This window comes from Caretta caretta, chromosome 2 (assembly GCF_965140235.1).
Source record: "Caretta caretta isolate rCarCar2 chromosome 2, rCarCar1.hap1, whole genome shotgun sequence".
Classification (NCBI taxonomy): Eukaryota; Metazoa; Chordata; order Testudines; family Cheloniidae; genus Caretta; species Caretta caretta.
Window position 1 is genome coordinate 121,133,374 of NC_134207.1, and position 21,340 is coordinate 121,154,713.

Genomic DNA, 21,340 nt, shown 5'->3' on the forward strand with positions numbered 1-21,340 from the left:
TAGAATATCAGGGTTGGAAGGGACCTCAGGAGGTCATCTAGTCCAACCCCCTGACCAATCCCCAATTTTTGCCCCAGATCCCTAAATGGCCCCCTCAAGGATTGAACTCACAACCCTGGGTTTAGCAGGTGAATGTTCAAACCACTGAGCTATCCCTCCCTCCTGCCCCAGTGTCAGTGCACTACTGCACACGTTCCAGCAGAGACTATGTGTGGGTGCAAGTAAAGATAAGCCCTAGATTTGATCCTTTGCACTAAGTGGTATTAAATCTCAATATCCCTGCTTGCTCACTCATGGTAGGTATGTCTGAAGAGACGGGGGTTAAAGTGTGAGTGCTGATGGGGCATTTAGCTTAGTGTTCCCCTTTGAGCCTCCCACCACTAGGCAAGACTATGCCCAAGGCTCATTCAGCTGCACTCTCCTTCATGCAGGGTCAGGTTCCTTTGCCCTCCCTGTCCCACTCAGCACTTTTGTTAGAGGACAGGACAGAAAGGCAAAGAAATATATGTGGGATAAGGCAAGAGATTCCTATGCTTCCTCTTTCCTTAGAGTCGACCCTCCCTATCCAGCATCTGTCATCTAGTAGGTTTGATCTTCCCATAAAGGGTCCCTCCCACCTTGAATAACGAGGAGTTAGTCGTGATAAGGTGAAAAACAAATGGAGTGTATTGAGGGATTGGTGTATAATGAATGGACCAAAGAAAAGGAGGGGGTAAACAGTAAAATTATGCAATACATAATTTTCCCAAAATAAACCCTATATACAGGTAAGTAAACCCCTTAACAGAAACCTCCTTCTATAGATCAAGTGTCGATTGTTGCCTGGGACCTCAATCCTCCGGCTAGTTGAAAGCCATTAGAGAGGAGCTCCAGGGAGTCCCTTGATGTTCCTCTGGGTCTGTAGAAGAGTAGATGGTACATTGGGGGACAGCAGCTGAAGGTGGATGATGGTAAGTGGAATGTGGCTGTCTGTCCTTCTCTTCTCCTTGCAGGTGATGACAAAGTAGAAGCAGAGATGTGGAAGGAAAACCCTAGCCCCCCTCTACTGATAGGATGGGTAGGTGAGTGCAAGTCTGACCCTTACTGTCATGGACAGCAGCTGAGTAGTGCTCGGGGCAGACTTATATAATCTGGCCCGGGAAACCCCGTAGGAGGAGGAGAAGACCCCTTCTGGGAAAAGGCGGTAAAAACCAGTTCTATTCAGAAGTTGTTTACCACTTCTGAGGAGAAATAAAAGGCGGGGAAACTGTGATCAGCTGGATCACATGGGCACAAACTCCATTTTGATCATCAATATGGGATCCTGAAATTATACAAAACATACAAAATGGACATAACCCAACACTTTTTACTTTATGCCTGCAATGCTCCATGTCAGTGCATTAAGCTTGAAGAGAACATGCATCAGCCATTATGCAGCTCCCCACAGCATACTTGCCAGATCTTTCTCATGAAAGGGTCTGAGCCAAAACCTATGGAAGGCAGTGGGAGTATTTCCATAGGCTTTAAAGGGCTCTGTATCAGGCCCAAAACAAGGGACAACATAAGAGAAGAATCAAGGAACAAAGCAAAGGAGCAAAATAAGGGAATTTGTCTGAAGCAGCCTGGAGGGAGACAGACTCGCACAGAGAAGGCACGTAAGGCCCAGAGCTGCAGCGCTTGCAGAGACAAAGTTTTTCTGGATGGATTTCATTGCCAAATGATCTGCACTCACTGCGACTCTCAGTCTCAGCAGTACATTTGAACGTGGAGGTAAAGACAGCATGTAGGCAGTGCTTTATTTTGTTTAATATATTTTATTATCCTAACTATTGTCCTTGTTATTCCTTTTATTATCCTTATTATTTTAAAGCAGTGGAAAATATGCCTGTGGAAGATGTTTGGAAAAGCAAAGGAGAAATAAACTCAAAAACCACATTCAATTTTTCACTCCCTTTCTTTTTGTAAATGTACCTAACAACGATGACAATTTGACAAAATATTTTCTAGCCTAACACCAATAAATGGGTAATGGCAAGAGAGTCTCCACAATTTTCCAGTACCTAAGGCCTATTACCCAATAATTTGTAAATAGATTTTAGCTTGAAATAAATCCCGTTGTCAATGCAAATTGTCCATGACTCTTTCCATTTCTCATATGTCTCTTAGCATAGCATAGCTGTATTTACTAGTCTGTCCAAGTTAGACCACAGTGTTTTCTACACCATTAACATTGGTTACAATGAATACAAATGTATTGTCTCCTCCTACAGATCCTTGTATCATCTCTGTAGGATACGTTTGAATGAAGTGTCTAGCAGGGTCCTACCAGAGTCCTGTTTAGTTGAACACTTTCAGAAGTTATCTGGAAGCAGAAATGAAAAAAGAGTAACAATTATATTCACAGTTGATACCAAGCTGGGGAGGGGCGGGGGAGCAGAGGAGGTAAAGGGAAAAAGGAAGCTCAAAGTGAAAATGCAAATAAATTTAGAGGGTTTTGAGAATTGGACTGGAATTAACCAAATGGGATTCAATACAGGAAAATTTTACATTTATATTTGTGGGAAAACCAAAGCACAGAATATAATGGGAAAGTAAGATGCTTAAAAAACAATAATGCCAAGAAAGGTAGGTATGGCAGTAGATAGCACAACAAATAGGATTTTACACAATCTGATATGGTAGCCAAATAACCTTGGATTTTTCTATATAGAAAGATCAAAATATCATGGACCAGCGAGTTAATCATTCCGACTTTATACAGAATGGTGTGACCACATTTGAAACAGTTCATACGGTTGTGGACAGGGACATCCCCGTAGAAGAAAAGTATGGACAGCAAAGATGATTGAGAGCCTGAAGGAAACGATCAGGGATTAAAGGCTAAAAGGATTAACTGTATGTGTTGTTTAGCTAGAAGAATGAAGTGAACATAATTAATATGTCATGAATCATTCTTACCACATGCAGTGCTTTACATGTTCAAAGTAATGTGTGAAAATTAAGATTTGGTGTAACCAACCAGCTCCAAAGATCTGAAGGGCCCAAGCATTAAAGGAAGGAATATGATTAAGGGAACCTAAAAATAATAATGAGACAACGTAATGAAATGGAAGAATGAAAATTGAGGCTGGACATAAAAAAATCACTGCATTAATCATTTGGATTAATAAAAAATGAAACATTCTTCCAAGACCCTGGTGGAATCATAGAGCCCACATTTACCTAATCAGAGAGAGAGGGGCTGAAGTGAAAGGCATGTATACATACTTACACACTCTGTGACTTTTTCTTCGGTATATTAAATGACTCCTTTGGCATTAGGATTGCAGCTGATGTATATGGGTCGCTGATTAGCCTACCCCTTCAGAGTGTTCACCGACAAATAACTATCAAGACACACAGTTGTTTTTACAATGTGATTTGGCAAATTACTCTCAAAAGCCACTTCATCCTTATCACACTCTAACGGGGCATATTTAGTATGCAAGTTTAGACTAATGTTTTGAGAACAAAAGAGTTCATCTCAATCTTCACACAGAAGGCTCCATACATTATAAAAATGTATGGCAGGTAAAAATAGAGGGCCTGAGTTTCCTCTTGTGACACAGAAGCCCACTGGTGCCAGCTTGCAAAGGGTTCACTACTACTCTGTGTCAGCAACTCCTGAGAGGCCTTGACAAACTCACTACACCCAACACATTGCTGTCATAGTATTTATCCATAAATAGTGTCTTGTAAGGTATTGAATGTAAGCCAGTGACACACTGGTCATCATAAACATTGCAAGATGTGTGTAAGGAGTTATGTGTACCTACTAAAAATATGTTTTAAACTATGTCACCAGGCAGAGTTGACAAACAGGTTTTTCTGCCAAACAAAGCATGTCTAGTCACCTATACCTGTCTCTGATTTAAATTAAGCCATGGAAGCAGAGGCGCCGGCTTCCTCTGGGCCCTGGGGGTTCTCAATCCCCCACTCTGCCCCCTGCTGACCCCTTCCAACAAGTCCCCACTGCTGCCCCGCCTCTTCCTGCCCAGTTCCACCCCTCCCACAAGTGCATCATGTCCTCGCTCATCCCCCTCCTTCCCAGTGCCTCCTGCATGCCGCAGAACAGCTGATCATGAAGGGTGGGAGGCACTGGGAGGGAAGGAGAGGAGTTGATTGGCAGGGCCGCTGGCAGATGGGAGATGTTGAGGGGGTTGGAGGAAGCTGGTTGCCAGTGAGTGCTGAGCATCCTCTAATTTTTTTCCGTGGGTACTCCAGACCTGGAGCACCCTGGAGTCAGCGCCTATGCTTGGAAGCCAAACACAATGGGACCTACATTTGCATTGCACATGAAAACAGTGATGTCAACATGGGAAGACTAAACCACAGAGGGATGTCCTGTCTGGGGTGCAAAGACAGTGAACTTTGGGGTATAAGAGGAAAGCAAGAGGACCCCATTTTATCCTGCACTTAAAGAGTAACTGGTCAGTGCAATTAAATTTATGAAAACGGGATCTCAACCAGGGTTTGATTGAAAGCACTGTAAAGAGCACCTAAGTAGAATAGACTTCTTTAGAGAAGGGCTTTTGCCTGTTAAAGTTAAGTTTAGACTGTAAGAAGCACGTTTTACCTTTTGTTGTGTCACCTGTTCTTTTTACCCTTGCTCACTAGCTCTTAAATCTTAACCTTTCTTAATAAACATATTTGTTTTCAACATAATGAGATTACAGTGCTGTGTTGTTATATTAGAGCTTATATTCAGTTGAATCAAACAAGCATGTGCGTGTATTGTCTCTTTAAGGACAGCTTACCCAATAATTTCTGTGAATGCCCAGTGCTGTAGGGAAACTTGAGGACTGGGGTGCACCTAGTGTTAACCTGCAAGGCAAACTCAGGGCTGGCATAAGCTTGAGTGGCTGAAGGGCTGGTAGCATCAGGCAGAGGTGGTGCTAGCCCACTGCAGGCCTTAAGCAGGAATATGTATACACACAGAGTGAATAGGGGGCCTCCTTGACCTGGTCAGGGCCCTAAACAACTGCTTAGTCTGCTTATGCCTACCGCCCACCCAGCTATCACAACAAAGACTTCCTCTCACTGCAAGCGGGTGTATAATATGGTGACTCACAGTCCTGGGCACCCAGAGAAAGTGTCACACCCCTCACTCCATAGTAAATTAGGAGTAATTCCAGCTACATCAACAGAGTTACAGCAGCCTAAAACCAGTGTAAATAAGCAGCAAATCAGGCCCAGAATTGTGTCTGCCTTAAGTAGTTATTCTACAGCTGCCTGCAGATCACTGGCTTATGGACTCACGTACTGAGCATGTAATAAAATGTTCATGCCTTGTTTCAATTGCCAACGTGAAAATATAAAGCTTGACATATCAAATTTCTTCTCTGCATGTAAATCTTCAGAGCAGATGCACATTGGTCTGTGTTGATGCCAGATAGTAGGCCTGGATGTAACATTAGTACTTGCTTTTTAATAGACAAAGATTAAGTGAAAAGGAGATAACATTTAAATGCTATAGTAATCACTGCAGTGGCAGCCTACTGCAGTTAAATTGTGTTTCCTGGTGTTGGAAAAAGAACTAGATATTTGAATGAGAGGCATAGCCGAAAAAGGCCTATATTTGAAAGCCATGCTGTGGATGGTTAACATCATGTCACAGTCATTGAAGTTACGGATCAGGTTGAAAGGATTTGATTTGGGGTTTTTTTTGTTATTGTTGGCAAGTGGATTGGTAAATAAGCACGTTTCAAAGGGCCGCGTCCTGCATTGTCGACTCAGGCCGAAGTGCTTAAGTGACTAAGGAGCACAATTCCCAATTAGAACTGGTGCTCCTAAGTCACTTGGGCACAATTGAAAGTCCTATGGGCTTCAAGGGGAGGTGGAGCAAAAGGATCAGGTCCTACATTTTTCACCACAGAAGAGGCACACACAATCTCTCTTTAGCTGAAGGCCAAATTCCTATAGAACTCACACTTTTAAAACTTTATTCATCTCTCTTTAAAACCACCTGTTCCAAGTGTAACTTTAGCACCCTTGTGGCCAAGATGGAGTCTACTCTGCAGGCTGCCCTGGCCAAGAGAAGGCACGCGCAGGAATGCAGCCAGGCAAGTCCCTTCCACCCCAGGAGCACCTGTTCTAAACCCCCCAGTGTGAACACACACACACAGGAAAAGTACAATTAATATAGGAAAGGGAAATTTTTATTTACAGAGGAATGAGAGGAGAAAAATGAACAGGAGAAAATATAGGGGGAAATGGCAAAACAGGGTTGTATTCAACACAAGACCTCACCAGCCCAATGGTACCACAGTCTGAAAGGGCAGACACTGAGCAAAGTGTCTGCACACAGAGTACAGGAGCCCTAGAGGCAAAGTTCCAGTCCAGTGCTGAGTCTTGGGTGCTCCTTGTTGTCTTCAGCACGAGTAAACTTTCCCCAACAAACTCTCCGGTGCCCTCTTCTGCTGCTCTCTGCAAAGCCACACAGAGTGATCACCTCCCCAGTTAACTAGGTACAGCCTCCCTCCTTGTTTCCAATGCAAAGTCACCAGTCCCAGGACTCACAGCTCCATGCAGCTCTGGGCAGCAGTGATACTGGTTCCAGCTCCCATTTGTCCTTCTCAGGCGATTGCTCTCTGGCCCGGTGTTCCTCCTGGCTCCTGTCCTGGGGTGTCCCCAGTTGGCCACTCTGTCCCTCCAAGACTTCAGGAAGGTTCTTGGCTCCTTCACTCTGTGAGGGCCTGCTTGCTGCAGCCCTTCTGTCTTGAGCTCCAGGCACACACCCTGTTGCTCTTCCCTCTGTCTCTGCCCTCTTCCCCCAACAGCTAGGGTTGCCAAGCATCTTGTTTTTGACCAGAACACGCAGTTGAAAAGGGACCATGGCACCTCCGGTCAGCACTACTGACCAGGCCATTAAAAGTCCAGTCGGTGGTACAGCGGGGCTAAGGCAGGCTCCCAGAAGTGGCTGTTATGTCTCTGTGGCCCCTAGGTGCGCACTGTCCCCATCCCCAGCACCGACTCCGCAGCTCCCATTGGCCGGGAACCACAGCCAATGGGAGGTGTGGGGGTGGCACCTGCTGGTGCATAGCACACACCACACAGAGCCACCTGGCCATGCCTCCGCCTAGGGGCCAGATATGCTGTCTGCTTCCAGGAGCAGCGCAGAGCCAGGGCAGGGAGCCTGCCTTAGCCTCACTACGCCACTGACCAGGAGCGGCCTGAGGTAAGCACTGCCCCATTGGAGCCTGAACCCCCTTCTGCACCCCAACCCCCTACCCCACCCCTAAGCCCCCTCCCTCACCCAAACTCCCTCCCAGAGCCCTCACCCTACACCTTGGGCGCCAACTGCTCCTGGCACCAGTGGGCGCTTGCATCCCCGGTACTGCCCCGACTCCACCCCGCCGCACCCCCATTCCAACCCTTTCCCCAAAGTCCCCACCCTGACTCCGCCCCCTTCCTGCCCCTATTGGACTCCTTCCCCAAATTCCCCCCTCTGCCCTGCCTTGTCCCCACCTCCTCCCCTGAGCATGCCATGTTCCCACTCCTCCCCCTCCCTCCCACAGCTTGTTATGCCACAAAACAGCTGTTTTGTGGCAGCAAGCACTGGGAGGAGAAGCAGGGAAGGCATGCTCAGGGGAGGAGGCAGAGGTGAGTTGGGGCAATTTTTCCCTGTGGGTGCTCTGGGGCTGGAGCACCCACAGAGTTGGTGCTTATGCCCTACACCCCCTCCTGTACTCCCCCTACCCCAGCCCTGAGTCCCCTCCTGCATCCCAAGCCCCTCATCCCTAGCCCCACCCCAGAGCCTACACCCAACCCCCTGCCCCATCCCAGAGCCCCCTCCTGCACCCTTAACCCCTCATTTCTGGCCCCACCCCAGAGCCTGCACTCCCAGCTGGAGCCCTCACCCCCTCCTGCACTCCAACCCCCTGCCCCATCCCAATGAATGTAGTGAGGGTGGGGGAGAAGGAGCAACTGAGAGAGGGGGGCTGGAGTGGCCTCAGAGAAGAGGCAGGGCAGAGGTGGGGTAAGGGAGTTTAGTTTTGCACAGTTAGAAAGTTGGCAACCCTACCAACAGCACTCCCCCCCCGGAAAAAGATTTAAAGGGGCCATGCTCTCTAAACCCCAGAGGGGTTACACAAAGCTTTAGGGACTGATGGAGAAACTGAAGGTGTATATTTTCATCACACCACTGACTTCAGTGGGGCGATGATACCCCACCAGCTGAGGACCTGCCCTGTGACTCTCAAAGCACTAAAAGTCCAAAATAAGTTCATCAGCCTATGCTAAAAAATGCAGCCCATGAGCTAGAAATTAACCCACCCAATAGCAAACTCTGTCATCTTGCCACTCCAACCCAACACCTCCAGCAAACGCACAAGAAAATACATGAGCTTTGCAATGTGCCCTGAGGACACACAGTTTTGGACTCCCTCTCTCTAGTTATTTATAGGAGGTCACTAGAATCTGAGAAACTCACAAACATGAATGGACTTTATCCTCACATCATCCATGTGAGATAGGGAAGTAGTATCCCCATTTTACACATGGGGAACTGAGGCACAGACAGATCGTGCGACTTGCCTAAGGACATGCAGGAAGTCTGTTGCAGAGCGAGGTAGAGAATCCAGATCTGCTGATTCCCATCCTTCCTCTGGACTCTTTTGGACTTGGATGCATTTGGGGGCGGAGATTGTATTCAGAGTACAGCATGAATCAAGGAAGATGTCCTGTACCCAGACTGCTTTGTCACAACGGATGAGATGTGGTTCCTCAGGTAGTCAAATCCCAAACAATTCAGAGCATCAAAGTCAAAAATAAAACCTTATTGCCTGCCCAGAAAGAGAGGCAGGCCCATTGGGTGAGAACCTCAGCTGTGTAGATCAGCATAGCTCCATTGACCTCATTGAAGCTGTGCTGACTTACACTGGGTCAGGTCCTCCATTAGCGTGTTTAAAAGAATAATTTACAATGGTTATAAAGTTAGGGGGAGAAATCATTCCATTAGGCTTTAAAGCGTGAAGTTCAAATTACTTTTCTTTTTGTCCCAACGCAGATTTGATACATATTCAAACTGGCAGTCAGGTTAACTGTGGGTTAGAACATAACAAAAGATAGAGCAAACAGTGAATATGTTCAGCCATAAAATCCAGTCTCAAGGGTTTACTTCATTTTGGAAAAACATTGGGCTAGATCTTAAGCTCCGTTTAAGCCACCTTATACCTGCTACGTATCTGGCCCAGCAACATAGAGGATAGATGTTAGCTAAACTCATGCTGCCAGCCTACTTACTACATATTGCATCACCCCCTTTCTTCTCTGCCCCCAAGGAGGGCTGAGAAGAGAATAAAACTGTAGTCCAGAGGGAGCCTCAGAGGGCCACAAAATAATTTGGCCTGGCATTGAATTGTAATGCTAACATCACAGCATTGCATGAATACATGATGAAACTGTGGGCAACAAGACACAGACATCACAATGCCATGGCAGCCTGTTACAGTGGAGATTATTTTGCAGCTCTGTACCTTTTGTCTGAGATGTCCAACTCTGCCTGGAAGAGTATCAAGGATATTTAGAACCAGATCCTCAGCTGGTGTACATTGGCTCCACTCACTTCCATGGAGCTATGCGGATTTACAGCAGTTGAAGCTTTGGCCCAATATGCGCAATGCTCAAAGTCCAAAGCAGAACATTTTCCTTTTATTGGACACAAAAGAACAGTCTTGGGACATTTTGAAAGCTGCCCTGTGTGTTTGTTAGGAGTTAAATGATTCACAAGATTTTCTGTGGGAATGGCACACACACACTTTACATAGTGAGCCTCATCAAAAACCCAGACACAAAATAAGCTCTTTGGGATACACGAGGCTGAAGAAGAGACTTTTCTAAATCACTTCATTTTACTGGAAACTCGGCACAACTACTCCCACACTGTAATGCACTGCGTACGCCTCGGAACCAGCATTGTCTCAACTTGTGGTATTTTAATGAATGCTCTGGCCAAGCCAAAGACGCTTTAGACCCCTCACCTTTGTCAAGAGGAGTATCCTAGGTGAACTGAAGTACAGAGTGTGTCCTCAGCTGAAAACCAACTTGCAGGTAAGTTAAATGAGTTCCTATTAAAAAAGAGTCACTGCTCTTGTGCATTTCTTGGAGTATCACAGGCACAGATTGTTTTCTGGAGGGTGACAGAAAAGCCATACACAAAATCCTTTTCACTGTATGTATAGAAAAATAAGAAGGGACAAATAAATGGCTCTTTTATTTTGTATGGACTTTAAAAGCAGATTCTTGGGCTTGGGCTGCATGGAAAGGAAGATTTGAGAAAAAAATAATCCTGATTCATCTTCATTATTCAGTCACTCAGGCATCCTTGGAAAATTATTATGCCATTCGGAGCTGAATTCAGCAGAAAAATGTACATATAATAACTAAATAAAATCAAACTGCTCTCCTTTCTGCAGCCCTAAAAAGAGAGACAGCCAGACAAAAGCATGAAAAAATTGACTGTCTGGCCAAGAATGAAATTGCTGGCAAGTCTGGTTTCAACCCTGCTATTAGCTTTCCTGCAGCTGCTTCCACTACCTAAGCAGCATTGGGATAGTGCATTCTCTGAAATCCTTTTACTAACTGGGTTTCATATTTATTCAGATATTAGCCTGACTCATTAATATTTCATCCCAAACAATTTACAAGTTAATGATCTGTCAACTTGAAAACAAAGAGGAAAAGAGACTAGAAACGTTACTGCTTTTAGGGATGAAACCTGGCCTTCTTCTGTGGGCAGAGGGCTTGCCAGACACAGCGAATCTGGTGCAGATCTGCTGTGCAAAAAGGCACAGGAGTTAGGCAGGCTGCCTTGGGGTGAGGGGGTGCTGCCAGATGGTGCATCGTGCAGGCTCCCTGCCATGCTGGAAGGGTCTGGATATGCAGCAGAATGGAGGAAGAGGTTGGAAGTGAAACTGGTGAATATGCATCTATGTGGATTCCACCTATCTTTGGACCCATGCAGAAGCCACAGAACCTATAGCAGCAGAGTTATTATGGCAATTGTAGAACACGCTGTAGCCACTTTGGGGGGAGAAGGGGATACGGAGTGTAAAATGGCTCCTCCCTGTCCCAGGGAGATCATCAGTGACTGTCAGTGGCTTGAGCTGGGAGACGCCATGCTCCAAGATCTGGGCAGTAAGGTTGTATTCAGATGTTATACAATGATAACTGGTTACATTTTGTTAGCCATCAGTCTTGCTTACCACGCTGGGATGTTGTGAGGCTTCATCCATTAATATTTGTAAAGCACTTTGAGACACTGAAACGGAAGGTGCAGTCTAGGGACAGAGAATAATTTATTATTTCATTAAAAAATAATGATCAATAATGTCACAAAAGAAACAAGCTTAAAATATCTGAAAAATCAGAGATCATCACCAACAATTGTGTGTGTAGGTGTGTGTGTTCTCTCTCTTTCATGTATTATTTAGCTTTCCCAACACGGTATGTTAGTTGATATCCTAAACAGACAGCTTGATCTGGCTGAGTCACACAGGTGAGGAGGAACAATGATCTGTGTGTTCCTCAGCTACAAATTATTCACTTTTCCCTGTTAATAAAAAGACGTTTTATATAATTGCATTCAGGCAGCCAATCCTGAGGGTGTGGCTATTATGAGATCATCACACCCCTGGGGAATCAGATCCACTTGGATGTGTGTCAGAGCTTCATAATACCTGAGGCAACCCACAGCATCTTAAAATAACTTAAACACACCTCATGTCATGCCTGGCTGTTTAATCAGCCCAGAAGTGTCAGTCATTTCCATTCACTGAAGAATCACCTCAGTTGCTCTCATTCTGATCCTGTAGCAAGAATTTCACTTTTGAACTCAGAACTTCCCTTAACAGAAACCAGGGTTGTGTGCATAACTGCCTCCCCGCCCCCCCACAATTCCCATCCCCTTTTGGAAGATGTGCTGTTCCATGCAGCCTATCCCTCATCTGCAGCATCTGGTTGTTTAAAGGAGGCAGCATAACCTGGATATTCGAGTGGGAGACTTGGAGAGAGCAAAGCCAGGACCAGTCTCCCTTGAAATTAATGGGCTTTTTGCCATTGACTAAATGGGAACAGGATTTGACCTGAGTTCTATTCCCAGCTCTGCCTCAGGCAGAGGGACATTTAGGCTTAATATTTTCAAGTGTCTGCTTAATTGCAGGTGCCTCAGTTTTGGGTGCCCAACTGGAGAGACTTTGGACCCGTTATTATTTATTATAGGTATAACCGTAACACTGAGGGGCCTGAGTCATGGAGCAGAACAAAGACACAGTCCGGGCTCCCAGGAGCTTACAATCTAAATTTGCTTTGTGCCATTTCAAGTCGACAGTTCTTACCATCTCTGAAAACCAGGCCCCACGTGTCTCAGACTGAGTACCAAACAACGGAGGTGCTCAGAATTAGAGGCTATTTATCACAATTGTGGGCCTCTCCCTCTCTGTCCCACTTTTCCCACCAGCAAATTAAGAATGAAAAATACCCACATTTGTAAAATGCTTTGAGAACCTTGGATTCGAGGCATTTTATAATTGCCTAGTCTTCTCACATTCAAATATACTAATTTCTTCCAGCTTTTGTTGGATTTTGACCTTTTTATTTTCAGGAGCACAAGATTTTGTTCTTTTACAGCTTTATTTTGCTAGCCACAGTCACATTTGTATTCCCTTTTTGGGCTCTCAAGCTGTATAGAATAATACTAAACTAAGTCAATTGACAAATGGACTACAAGCTCAAAATACTTTACCACTGCCTATTAGAGCAGAATGTAACCATTCCACAAAATGTCTTTGTGCTTTTGTTGTGTGGCTTTCAGGTGGCTCCGATTTCCCCAGCTCCAGCAAGCTGTCTTACTACCCTCTTACCACTAGGTGGAACTAGTGCTCCACCTCAGTCTTTTCAAGGGCCAGATCAATTAGCGAGTGGCCTGAACTTAAACATTGTAAATTCTTTTCATTTGGGGCTGAAAAATGATGAACCAGAAGCTCCAGTCCTGTTTTACAAAGCAACGATTCAGGTCTAGTGAATACAGTGTCACAGGAAACGTCTATCAATATCAATTTATAATTAAATCATAACAAGCTTGTGACAATGAGGCACAAAATCTGGAACATGCCTTTCAAAGGAGAGACAGATGATTTTGCCAAGCATGCCATAACACCAGCCCTTTATGAATAATTAGACTTTTATAATTAACTTTCTCGGGGGTGGGGAGAAGCTGAAGCAATAACAGGTTTTCTTAGCTTATCTTTACAATAACAAATGCTTTTTTGTTCTGTTTACTCTGACTCTTAGGTTCCATATTCTGGCATTAGCCCATTTAGCATGAGGTAATTCTAGACCTTCTTCTGTTGTTGCCCAAATGAAGTCTCTCCTATAGCAGCTCTTCACAGAAGAGTTTGCCACAAGGCAAGTTCAAGTGGCAAAGTCCCTCTATAGTTTGCAAGTCCAGCACCTTTTGTCCCACAGGCTCACACAAAATTGGCCCAGTAGAACCAGATGAACTACTCACATACAGTCACTGCCCTTCCCTACCTTCTCCTCCTTCATCCCTACTCTGGGTCTGCGTGAGCTACTCAGAGTTCATTCAGTCTAATTCCAGGGACCTCCATGCACCTCAGCCTGCCAGGCCAACATGTAGAGCACAACATGGGGGTAGTCCTGAAGAGAGAGAGAGAGACAAGAGAAAGGATAACATAGGAGGGTTAAAGCCAGGCTGAACCTAGCTAATCTCGTCTAAACTCTCACCCTCATGATTAGCATGCCTGATACAAGACTATTCAAATAAGATCTAAATAATGTAGCAGACAAATAGATTTAAAATAATCTATGTGAAATAACAGCCAGGGCCCAATCCTCCTTTGCAGCAGGGCTGCTTTGCACCACTACACCAGTACCAGTAACCCAAAAGCCAGGATAGCTGACCAAGGAAAGATCCCCTCTATTAGCTTACAACCAACATAGCAGCTCCTAACACCTGCTCCTCACTCCCTGCAGCCAGGCTAAGGGGCTGACCTGGGCAAAGGGGGCATTGCTGGAACATCCCTGTGCCCAGTGATTCCCAACTGCCACAATGGCCGCTTGGCACTATCAGCCGCCACAGTAATTAGGGCAGCTTTTAGCCAATATATGCTGGGGATCTAGCCTGGCGTACTGACAGCCCAGCATCGGGGAGGAGCAAACATGGCTTAAAGACCCTGTATTATAGGTCTGAGTAGTCTCTTGTCTCCCCCGCCCCCCCGACTCCACCTCCACACACAGTTATCATAGAAAGCAGAGGTGGAAATGACCCATTGGCTAATCTAGCAACTTCCTCTGTCAGAGCAAATTATTAGCATGTTTTCCTGCACTTTGTCCAACCTAGTTTTAAATGTCATAGGTGGTTTGGTTTCCACCACTTCCCTTGGGAGACTATTACACTGCCAAAACAGATCTCACTGGGGGAAGATTTCCCTGATTTTCAGACTCAGGGTTCGTCTCCACTAGAAAGTTTTGCCACTTTAACTATAGTGGTATAGTTAAAGCAGAAGACAAACACACTTTATATGGGTATAACTACATCCACACTGAAAATGCTTACATTGGTATAGTTTATTCTGGTTTGGGAAGTGGAGTACGCTACACTGATATAAATTGCCTTCATACAGATAACTGCGTCTTCATTAGGGCTTGTACCAATAACAATTTCAGTAAAAACATTGCACCCCAACCAACAGTTATAAAGATAAAATACTGAAGTACAGAACAGACTTAAACATCTCTAGAGTGAGGTAACTTCACCTCTCTGAAGTTTCCCCTCTGCTTTATGCACTATGGGCCACTATATTTGATGGGCCTGATTTTTCGTAAAGAAGGGAGATGTCCCATTGAAATTAACCTGTAAGTTAGGACTGCATTGTCAGGGCTTTTTAGCCTCACCACTCCCTGCAAATCTATTCTTCCCGCACCGGTCATGCTGAACTATTCCAGTCAGGCCTTTGTAGCTGCTCTGTGTCTGTTTGAGCTAATCTCTTCCACCATTCTGAACGTATCCAGTCTTCCTTCCAGACTCTTGCCACGGCTTCTGTACTGGTATAACTATGTCAGTTAGGGGAGTGGTTTTTAAACTCAGTTATACTGATCCAACCGCAAATGTGAATACAGTCATACCAATACAAAGGTGCCTTATACCAATATAGCTTATTCCCCTGCCACATGTGAATACCAGTTCAGTTAAAGTGGTACAACTTTCGTATGGAGGTCTCTCTCTCACCTTCACTACCACTCAGCAATACACATACAATTTAATACAACACCCATAAGCTTGCAGACCCTTTATTCTTCTCAAGAAGCGACACATTTATTCAAGCTTCTTCAGCTCCTCCTTCTACCCAACTAGGGTGACCAGACAGCAAATGTGAAAAATCGGGACAGAGGGTGGAGGGTAAGAGGAGCCTATATAAGAAAAAGCCCCAAAAATCAGGACTATCCCTATAAAATCAGGACATCTGGTCACGCTATACCCAACTGATTCTCAGGGTAAATAAGACAGCCATGCATTTCACCTCTCTTTTCAAATCTTTGTTTGGGTCAAACAGTCTGACTCAGCACTAATAATTGGGTGACCAAGTTTTGTTCCCCAATCCATTTTGGTTTGGTTTTGCTTTCAGATTAGGGTGTATATTCCATTTCAGTTGGAAACAGAAACATTGACTCCGCAAACACTTGTCGTAGGCGATCAGAATTTTGGAAGCGTGAAGGGGCATAATGTGATGACAGGCAGAAATCAACCAAAGGAGACACTTGGGGTATGTCTGCCCTGCAACTAGAAACAAGCCTCCCAGCTCAGGGAGACAGACTCCTGCTAGCTCGGCTCCAACTAGCACGCTAAAGATGGCCGGCTGGATGTTCTGGCTGAGGCTCGAGCATGAGCTCTCAAGTCTACGGGCTCGTTCCCAGCTGCAGCATAGGCATACCCCATTCTTCCTTCACAAAAGCTGGTTGCTGTGTTTGACTGAACAATCATCAAAAAGAGTTGGGGGTGAATTAGAAAGAAAAGATAACAAATGACTTTATTAAGAGCAAAAGGTTAATTGATTGAGCTTAATTGGAACTGTATGAGCAAGAGGGAGGGTTCCAATTTTTTCTGGTCCCACAGACACTCCATCCCCACAACCTCCGCAGCAAGACATTGTGTTACCAGGCTTAAATGCTCCAAAGAAACTCCTATTGGCTTCTTCACCTGCAGGATGACCCAGAGGGCAGGGCACACTGCCTTTTAGAAATTAACCCTTCACAGGATTGCTAACCCCAAGCATTCAAAAAGCACCAGGAGATAGGCCCCCCCAAAGAGTAAGATCAGCTTCAAAAAATCACAAGATTTTTAAAATAATAAACTTCAAATTCTTATTTGCCTCCCAGTTACTGAGCCATTAGAGCACAGTCGGGTTCACATTTTCAGGCAGCTTTTCTCTGCAACTGTGAGGGCTAGAAATATTTGGGTTTTTTTTTAACTGAAAGCTGAGATTCTTACCTATTCAATGGATTTCAGGAGGTGAGGTTTTAAGAAAAGAAAAAAGTATAGTAAGATTAACTCTTGCCAGATCACTGACTTTTATTGTGACTCTCAGATGCCTCACTGATCACATGATCAGAGACAACACCATCATACTCCCTTATTTTATGAAGCCACATTTTCCTCAAGCCCTACAAATAGGATAAGCAACAAAATGGCAGTGCAGACAGACTGGCCATGCTTACCTCCCACTAGGACCGACACAACCCTCGTCTCCAAAAAAAAAACAAAACCACACACTTTACCCTAAACTAAAAGCAAAGCTAAAACTAGTTTGTTTAGAAAAAATAGTAACTATGTGCATTGATCTATACTACATTCCTTTTTCTCACAAACAGCAGCAACTACAAATATTCACAGAGAACAGAGTGTTTATCTAGGAAACAGAGGTTGCAGTGATAGGGTCTGGGGTTTTCTTTTAATGAAATTGTGATATGTATAAGCCTCCTGAAGTTACCTAAGCAGTCTGGGTCAAATGTTCAATACATAACCTTCACTTGTCACGTGTTACTTTGCACATGGAAACACTAATACATGCAGCTTTGTACACTATCACTTCTGCATTCAGAGGATAGATTTCACATGCACACAATAACACTGTTTATAAGCGTAAAGAGCAAACAGGTTTATACATGTGCAGTTGGATGCATTAGTGATAAAGAGGAAAAAGAGAGCTACTTTCCATGTGTTTAAGTGTCCATTGTTTAAACAAATGGAGACAAAGATGAGGCCCTTTGAAAATTTGACCCTCCAGTAAAATCATACTTTAGAATCCTTTTTTCCCAAATTTACCATGACAGATGTTCCCTTCTGCAGCTTGGATGGCCAAAGAAGCAGAAAGAATAGCTATGACCAAGACTTCACCAAGGCAGGGAAGAAGTGGCAATGCTGTGTGCTCCCGTTTTCCCCACGAGTCTTGTATCATGGGCAAGACGTTAAGACTCTGCAGAAAACCTTGCAGTCATGGTCAGCTAGAAAGGGGTTGGAACTGAAGAACAGCTACCAACCCATATCACCTATGTAACCCAGATGGAAAATCCACTCAGAATAACATCAACTTCGGTTCTATGCCTTTCAACAGCCTCCTAGGGGTCAAGAACCAGACAGCACAGCTAACAGACCACTAGCAGAAAAAGTAATGGGCCAAATATGCCAGCAGTGCTGAAATACCAGCTTGCAAATTATACAGAGAAGCAGGCACTCCATGTAGATCCCCCTAGATCTGCAGGATGTGGGGACTGGTGCAGGCAGAGGCCCACACTCCCTGTGCCCTTCATGCATGAGTGCATTGGAGCACTCTTACATGACTCTCTGCCTACACAGGGTGCCACATTACCCATTATGATGCATGAGAGTAGTTAGTGCTCATTAAGTGCTTTGAAGATTAAAAACATTGATACAAGTGCTCAGGATTGCAGTTATTATGAATATGTAATACTATTGCAAAGGAGTAAGGAGGAGTGGCTTTTCCATATATAAAAATAAATAGGAAAAGCAGGTCATTTGCAAGAGAAATGGGTGCTTGGTCCTTTCTGTGAGTGAATAAATGTGCCAAAACATGTGCTAAATCAACCGGTGAACTGGAATGGAGCTTTTACCAAGCTAGGTCCTTCCAGCTTTTGAGCTTATTCCTGCAAGATGCTGGTTGCCCTCCGCTCCTTCTGCCTTCAACAGGAGCTAAAGCGGCTCAGCATCTTACAAGGCTGATCCCTTAAATAATTTATTTTTCCCCTCTGTACATTAACACAAACAGCAAAAGATCAATATTACAGCACCAAATCCTGAAGTTCCTACTCAGATTTCACTCAGCCCCTACCGAAGGTCTTCAGTAAGAGGTTCTTCTTGAATAAGGACAAAGTAAAAACAAAGAGCCATATCTTTGGCACTGTTAAGGCTGCTTTGTGCTGTTCCAGAAGTACAAACCAGCATTAAAATCAGGCTTACCCAGCTAATGCATTGCAGTGCTCTCAGGCTGCCATAGGAGACCTCATCCCAGTTCCCCAGCCTAAGGAGTGTGGCCAAGGTAAAGAACACAGGGCACGAGTGTCCCTGCATTCCCTCGATTGCAGCATAGGCAATTGAAAGTCGGTGGCAGCAGGATATACCTGTCCAACTCTGGAGGCTGCTGCTCAGATTATGCCAATGCCCAGCTGGCTTAAAGTCTGCTTTGCTCCCCAACTCAGCTGTGTTGAACTTTGGCCTTGATTGAGGACATAGCCCTGAGCAATCACTTCAGAATTTGATCCACAGCAAAGCATTTAAACTCACTTCAGTGTACCCCTGGGCACCAATAACAGAACTAGTTCTTAATCATGCAAAACTCCCTGACATGTATTGGGATGTTTCCCAAAGAAAGAACTGGTTAAAAATTGAGGCCTCCCCTGCATTCGCTTGCTCCACAGCAGGCAGGAGCCTCAAACCCCCAGGGGCTCTGTGGTCCCCATTCCACATATGTAGAGTGGATAGGGCAGGAGGTAGGCTGGGCATAGTGTGTTACCTGTATGCTTATGGAACAGAGTAAGTTTCAGCCTGCTTCATAGTGTTGGAGACCCCTTTCCTCACCTTAAGGGTGCTTCCTGGAATAGCCGCCAATTGGGGTAGCCGTGGCGGCAGGGCTTTTGCAGGGACTGATGAGCAGATGATCCTTGCCTTGAAGGATCCCCAGGAGGCAGGATGGAGGCATATGGCCTGTTAAGCATTTATTTAAAGCCTGCCTCTCTCTCACACCCTTCCAGCAAAATGTATATTAGGAGGGCTGCTCCCTACGGAAACAAATCAAATATATAATTACAATGAAATGGGATTAAATCAAACCAAATAGCTTAATTTTTTGCTGTTTGATTTATCTCTTAAGATGCATAGACAGTTGTTATGACTATTGTGACAAAGTTCCTCCTCTGCCTTGGTGGGTCCTGCGCTTATTGGCGGATTTGCTTGCCTCAGAGATTCACGGCAGCCCTCAGTTTGGCCACTCTTGCTAGTGGCTCAAACCTGCCGTTCACTCAGCTTCAGCTAACCTCATCACTGGCCAGCATGGGGAAAGGGAGGAGAACAATCCCCGCAGTGTCTGCTGATCCACCATGTGGGGCAAGGAACAGCCAAGAGACCTTCCCCTCTGGTAGAACCCACAGTCCAGGTCAACTCCTCCTGTGTCAGATCAGGAGTTGGGAGGTTTCGGGGGGAACTGAGGCCAGCCCTCTGCTCCGGGTTCCAGCCCAGGGCCCTGTGGAATGCAGCTGTCTAGAGTGCCTCCTGGAACAGCTGCATGACAGCTACAACTCCCTGGGCTACTTCCCCATGGCCTCCTCCCACCCCTTTTTTATCCTCACCACAGGATCTTCCTCCTGGTGTCTGATAATGCTTGTACTCCTCAGTCCTCCAGTAGCAAGCCTTACTCACTCTCAGCAACTAGTGCCTCTTGCTCCCAGCTCCTCACGCACACACCACAAACTGAAGAGAAGTCCTTTTTAAACCCAGGTGCCCTGATTGGCCAGCCTGCCCTAATTGATTCTAGCAGCTTCTTAATTGGCTCTAGGTGTCCTAATTAGCCTGCCTGCCTGACTTTGTTCCAGTAAGGTTTTTTTTTGTTTGTTTGTTTTTGGAACTGCCCCTGTTACCTTACCCAGGGAAAATGAACCTGCTTAATCTGGGACTAATATATCTTTTGCTTCGAAAAAAAAAAAAAACTTACCTGGCAGGGGAGATACCATGATCACAAAGGTGGTTTTCCCAGGGTGAAGCTCATCCGCTCAGAGCTCCAGTACGAAACTGCAGAAAAACCTGAGTGTCTCTGGATTAAGTTTAGAAGTGTGAGCAACAGGAGTGATGTAGTGGTGGGAGTCTGCTATAGACCACCGGACCAGGGGGATGAGGTGGATGAGGCTTTCTTCCGGCAGCTTGCGGAAGCTACTAGATCGCATGCCCTGGTTCTCATGGGTGACTTAAATTTTCCTGATATCTGCTGGGAGAGCAATACAGCGGTGCACAGACAATCCAGGAAGTTTTTGGAAAGCGTAGGGGACAATTTCCTGGTGCAAGTGCTAGAGGAGCCAACTAAGGGGGGAGCTTTTCTTGACCTGCTGCTCACAAACCGGGAAGAATTAGTGGGGGAAGCAAAAGTGGATGGGAATCTGGGAGGCAGTGACCATGAGTTGGTTGAGTTCAGGATCCTGACACAGGGAAGAAAGGTAAGCAGCAGGATACGGACCCTGGACTTCAGGAAAGCAGACTTTGACTCCCTCAGGGAACGGATGGGTAGGATCCCCTGGGGGACTAACATGAAGGGGAAAGGAGTCCAGGAGAGCTGGCTGTATTTCAAGGAATCCCTGTTGAGGTTACAGGGACAAACCATCCCGATGTGTCGAAAGAATAGTAAATATGGCAGGCGACCAGCTTGGCTTAACGGTGAAATCCTAGCGGATCTTAAGCATAAAAAAGAAGCTTACAAGAAGTGGAAGGTTGGACATATGACCAAGGAAGAGTATAAAAATATTGCTTGGGCATGTAGGAATGAAATTAGGAGGGCCAAATCGCACTTGGAGCTGCAGCTAGCAAGAGATGTTAAGAGTAACAAGAAGGGTTTCTTCAGGTATGTTGGCAACAAGAAGAAAGCCAAGGAAAGTGTGGGCCCCTTAATGAATGAGGGAGGCAACCTAGTGACAGAGGATGTGGAAAAAGCTAATGTACTCAATGCTTTTTTTGCCTCTGTCTTCACGAACAAGATCAGCTCCCAGACTGCTGCGCTGGGCATCACAACATGGGGAGTAGAGA

The 21,340-nt window shown here is 45.3% G+C and overlaps 1 long non-coding RNA gene across 2 annotated transcripts in view; it reads right to left on the reverse strand.

Annotated features, from left to right (window-relative positions):
- Window positions 1-643: 643 nt before the first annotated feature.
- Window positions 644-21,340, reverse strand: part of LOC125632082 (uncharacterized) — a 34,433-nt gene continuing 13,736 nt past the window's right edge. The window contains exons 2-5 of one of the 2 annotated variants that reach the window (XR_007355181.2): window positions 13,552-13,677; window positions 11,226-11,300; window positions 3,254-3,368; window positions 644-2,344 (exon numbers count right to left, since the gene is read on the reverse strand). This is a non-coding gene — a long non-coding RNA (uncharacterized LOC125632082). The remainder of the gene's footprint in view (window positions 2,345-3,253; window positions 3,369-11,225; window positions 11,301-13,551; window positions 13,678-21,340) is intronic. The other variant, XR_012667044.1, reaches the window with a different exon arrangement.